Here is a 4,452-nt window from a genome sequence, read left to right as displayed (position 1 = left end):
TTATTTATATTCTAAAGTAAAGAAGCAATAATATCTTTTTAAAATATTTTATTCTAGTAAAGTAAATATTTAAAGCTGTAACCCACAAAACAATTTTATACATGGGATCCGTAATAATTTGTGAGACTGAACAGAGTTTTCTGAAAGAAAAATGTCTGAGACTTGCGGACCCAGTCCCTGGGCCTGGACTCAGGTACATGGTGTGGCAATTGTCTCAGAGCAGGAGAGGAGGGGGCGGCAAAGTCCCAGGTCTCGGGGTGTGGCTTTCTGGGTCTCAGTTCCCAGCGCGGGGTGCAGGGCTGGAAGGTGACTGCTGGGGATTCGCCCTCTCCCCTCGGTTCCACTTCTGGGCTCACAGCCTGGGCGGGTCCTCCTCCTGGATACTGGTGACTCACCCCAGGGCTCACTCCCCATTGCCCTGGAGGTCTCCAGAGCAGCCAATCAGCAGCCCCGCGGCTCCAGTTCCACAGGCCTCACCCGCCCGCCAGGACTCCGTCTCCCCAGCCCGGGTGGAGGCGCGTCCTGGGGGATGGGGGGCGCAGCCCTCCTGCTCCTGCTCGCGGGGGCCGCGGCCCCGAGGGAGACCCGGGCGGGTGAGTGCGGGTCGGGAGGGGACAGGGCGCTCCCAGAGGCGGGAGCGAGGGCGTGGGCGGGCGTGGGAAAGGCGCGACCTCGCCGCCGCCCTAGTTGTCCCCCCACCTCGGCCCCGCCCCGTCCTGGCCCCTTTCCGTCCCCCGAGACCCCAGCCTCCTCTGGCCCCCGAGTCCCGGCCATTTTCGTCCCGCAGCCGCTTTTCACTGTCACTCGTCTTTCACCCACTTTCTGTCTCGTGGGCGCCCCCTGGGACGCGAGCCCCCTGAAGGGGAGAAGAACGGGCCGGGTCTCCCCTCCCGCCCCCAGGCCCCCTCTCCCTGAGGTTTTTCTCCACCGCGATGTCCCGGCCCGGCCTCGGGGAGCCCCGCTTCATCTCGGTGGCCTACGTGGACGACACGCAGTTCGACCGCTTCGACAGCGACTCTCCGGGTCGGAGCTTGGAGCCGCGGACGCCCTGGGCGGAGCGGCTGGGGCAGGTGCAGCAGGAGGAGTGGGGCAGGAGGACGCGGAGCCTAAGGTACTACACACTGTGGTACCGCGCGCAGCTGGACGCCCTGCGCGGCCTCTACAACCAGAGAGAGACCAGTGAGCTGGCGCGGGTCCAGCCGGGTCAGCACCCCCATCCCCACGGACGGGGGTCGCTCAGGGTCTCCCCCTCCAGGCTTCTCTGCAACCTGCCCGGGAACAGCCCGCGGGACTTTCACCCTGTTTCATTCTGTTTAGTTTATTCCCGGCGGGAGGGGGGGCGGGCGGGGTGACCTCGGGGTGACACGGGCGGGGACAGGCCCTCACATCCTCCAGAGGATGGACAGCTGCAAAGTGGGGCCCCAAGGGCGCCTCCTCCGCGGGTACCTTCAGTTCGCCTATGATGGAGCCGATTACCTGGCCCTGAACGGGGACCTGCGCTCCTGGACCGCGGTGGACAAGGTTGCTCAGATCACCTGGCACTAGTGGGAGGCCCTGCATGAGGCAGAGAGATTCAGAAACCTTGTGAAGAACAGGTACTTGAGGTGGCTGCGCACATTCCTGGAGTACCGGAAGGAGACTCTGCAGCGCACGGGTAAGAGGGGCCTGGAGGCCTCCCGGTCCCCCCCTGCCTGGAGTCACTGCGGGAAATGAGTCCTCTCTCTAGTCCCGAGAGGGGGGCTCCCCTGGGTTTCATGCTCTGCACTAGAGAGACTCCCAGAGACTCCGGCTTCTCCTGCAGGACAGTGAAGGGATCCCGTCTCTCCTGAGAAAGACAGACAGTCCCTGACATCACGCGTCACCGGGTCCTTTTGACCAGGGGCCTGTTTGAGAACCACCAGTTTCTCTCTCTGTCTTGTTTCTGGTCTGAGAACATTTTCAGTTATGTGATTCCTGCTTTTCTGTGTCAATCATCTTCCACCCAGGTCAGGAATAAAAAGTCTGTGTTCCACTCCCTCTGCTTCATCCTACCCTGGGTGTTCATCCTCATTCTAGAACTTTCTAAGGAATAGGAGAATCGCACAGATTCCCCAGATTAGCCTGTTTTTTTTTTACATTTTATGCTTCTTGCTGTTACAGGGCAAACCCCGATATAAAATGGGGTTTCCTGACTGTGGGTCCTCACCTGCACGCTTAAAGGGGACTTATGAATGCTAACTTGCAGACACACACAAGAGGTTGATGAAAGGTTTATTTACACAGGAAGGGGAAATGTGAAATGAATAACTCAGGGAGAAAAAGAGGGAGATAAGTTCGTAAACGTGACCTACCCGTTCTGCTGACCTGGGATCCCAGTGACCCCCAGAGGTGGCGAAAACCTAGCACGCTTCATGGCCAAGCCAGAGATTCCTGGCCACATGACCAGTTAAATACCCAAACGGAGAGCCCAGTTGCTTAACTCCACTCTTGGGTCCTCCCAACCTTCCCTTTGGTGATCATGGGATTTGCAGTCTCCAGTGTCCTGGGGGTGGAGTCCACAAAGCCTGTATGGAGTTTGCTCAGGACATCCTTCACCCCTGTCATTCCTGCCACACCAGTTGTCTTGTCCATTGTGAGGATGGTCTCATGAGGATTCCTCAGTGTCCATGGTGGAAACACAAAGTGAGTTTTCTGATTTACCACCTCAGATCCCCCAAAGACACGCATGACCCACCACCCCTCCACTGACCATGAGGTCACCCTGAGGTGCTGGGCCCTGGGCTTCTACCCAGCGGACATCGCCCTGACCTGGCAGCGAGATGGGGAGGACATGACCCAGGAGATGGAGCTGGTGGAGACCAGGCCTGGCGGAGATGGAACCTTCCAGAAGTGGGCGGCTGTGGTGGTGCCTTCTGGAGAGGAGCAAAGATACACGTGCCACGTGCAGCATGAGGGGCTGCTGGAGCCCCAAGTCCTGACTTGGGGTAAGGAAGAGAATGTGGGCACAGAGGCTGTTCTGAGGGCCATCAGGAGCCCTTCTGGAGCCCTTCAGAGGGTCAGGACAAGGTCTGGAGCCCAGGGTATGATCTTCCTTTCCCTTCCAGTGCCCCCTCAGTCCTCCATCCCCACCGCGGTCATCATTGCTGGCCTGGTTCTCCTTGGAGCTGTGCTCACTGGAGCTGTGGTGGCTGCAGCTGTGATGTGGAGGAAGAAACGCTCAGGTAGAGAAGGGACTGGGGGGATCTTGTGCACTGGGGGCTTTCAAGTCCCAGGGAGAACTTGCCCTACCTGGTTAAGGGAAGTACCATCTACACATATTTATGGTGCCCAGAGGGTATTTGATCCAGTCCCCCCTCACCTCCTTTCTTCATTTTTCCCAGTCCTGACCTGGCTCTTTACTCACAATTCTGGAAACTTCCCTGTTCTGCAGGACTAAAATATTCCTTTAGGTCTTCTGACCTGACTGCTCCCTGGTCTCACATGATGTTTCTTCCCACAGGAGGACAAGGAGGAAGCTACACTCAGGCTGCAGGTAAGTGTGGATCAGGGGTTTGATCCCTGAGCCCCTGGGGACAGTGTAAATGGACTCCATGGGGGAGTCACCCTCATCACTCCCTCCTGTGGTCTCATCTCTGACTGGTTCTGTTTTGTTCTCAACCAGGCAGCGACAGTGCCTAGGGCTCTGATGTATCTCAGCCCCTAAAGCATCTTTTAAAAATGAATGTGATGAGGGGTCCTCCCTGGTGGAGCAGTGGGTTGAGCGCATCTCTGTGAAGGTGTCTGCAGCCTCCGCAGCGCTGGTTCGATTTCCAGCCAGTCTGGGAGAATCCCTCATGGTGAGGCAGAACTCTCCTGTCTCGCCCGCTGCTCTGCTTTCAGTCCATCTGCCTGTTCTGCTCCCCATTCTGTCTCTGGTGAATCATCTCACTTTCCCGCAACTGTGGCTTGTACCCCAGCTCTTGTATAAATAAAAAATTATTTTAAAATGCTGTTCACACCCTGAACAGTACATGGTATTGTGTAGAGTTTGCATTTTCAGTCTCTCCTAGGTGTGAAGGTTTCACTGTTCTTAACTGTGATATTGAGCATTTGTTTGTATTTTTACTTTTCCGTGACTACAGTTGCTGTTTGTATGGAAGTTTTGTACATTTTTACAGATGAAGTGCTGTTCATTTATTACACTATTTTTGTCCTTATTAAAATTGGGTTATTTCTTTCTGATCATTGAGTTTTAGGCATTATTTGTAGATACAATCCTTTATCAGATTCGTGATTTGCAAATGTTTCCCCCAACTCTGTGACCTGAACTCCTTTACAGATGGGGAAACAAACACTATTGCCCAGACAGGAGCATGAATATATATATATATATATATATATATATATATATATATATATATATATTTTAGAAGAGAAAAGATAAATTGCTAACTGGTTTTGAGCAGATACTGGCTGACTGGGGTTTTGGGGGTG

General features: G+C 55.0%; 1 pseudogene; it reads left to right on the top strand.

Annotated features, from left to right (window-relative positions):
* The first annotated feature begins 500 nt into the window (after nt 1-500).
* Nucleotides 501-3,819, top strand: LOC119251146 (class I histocompatibility antigen, Gogo-OKO alpha chain-like; annotated as a pseudogene).
* Nucleotides 3,820-4,452: the final 633 nt, after the last annotated feature.

Source organism: Talpa occidentalis, unplaced genomic scaffold (assembly GCF_014898055.3).
Source record: "Talpa occidentalis isolate TD23 unplaced genomic scaffold, MPIMG_talOcc4v2.1 talOcc4.2, whole genome shotgun sequence".
NCBI lineage: Eukaryota > Metazoa > Chordata > Mammalia > Eulipotyphla > Talpidae > Talpa > Talpa occidentalis.
Note: the sequence above shows the minus strand (reverse complement) of the source record. Positions and strands in the feature narration are given on the sequence as shown.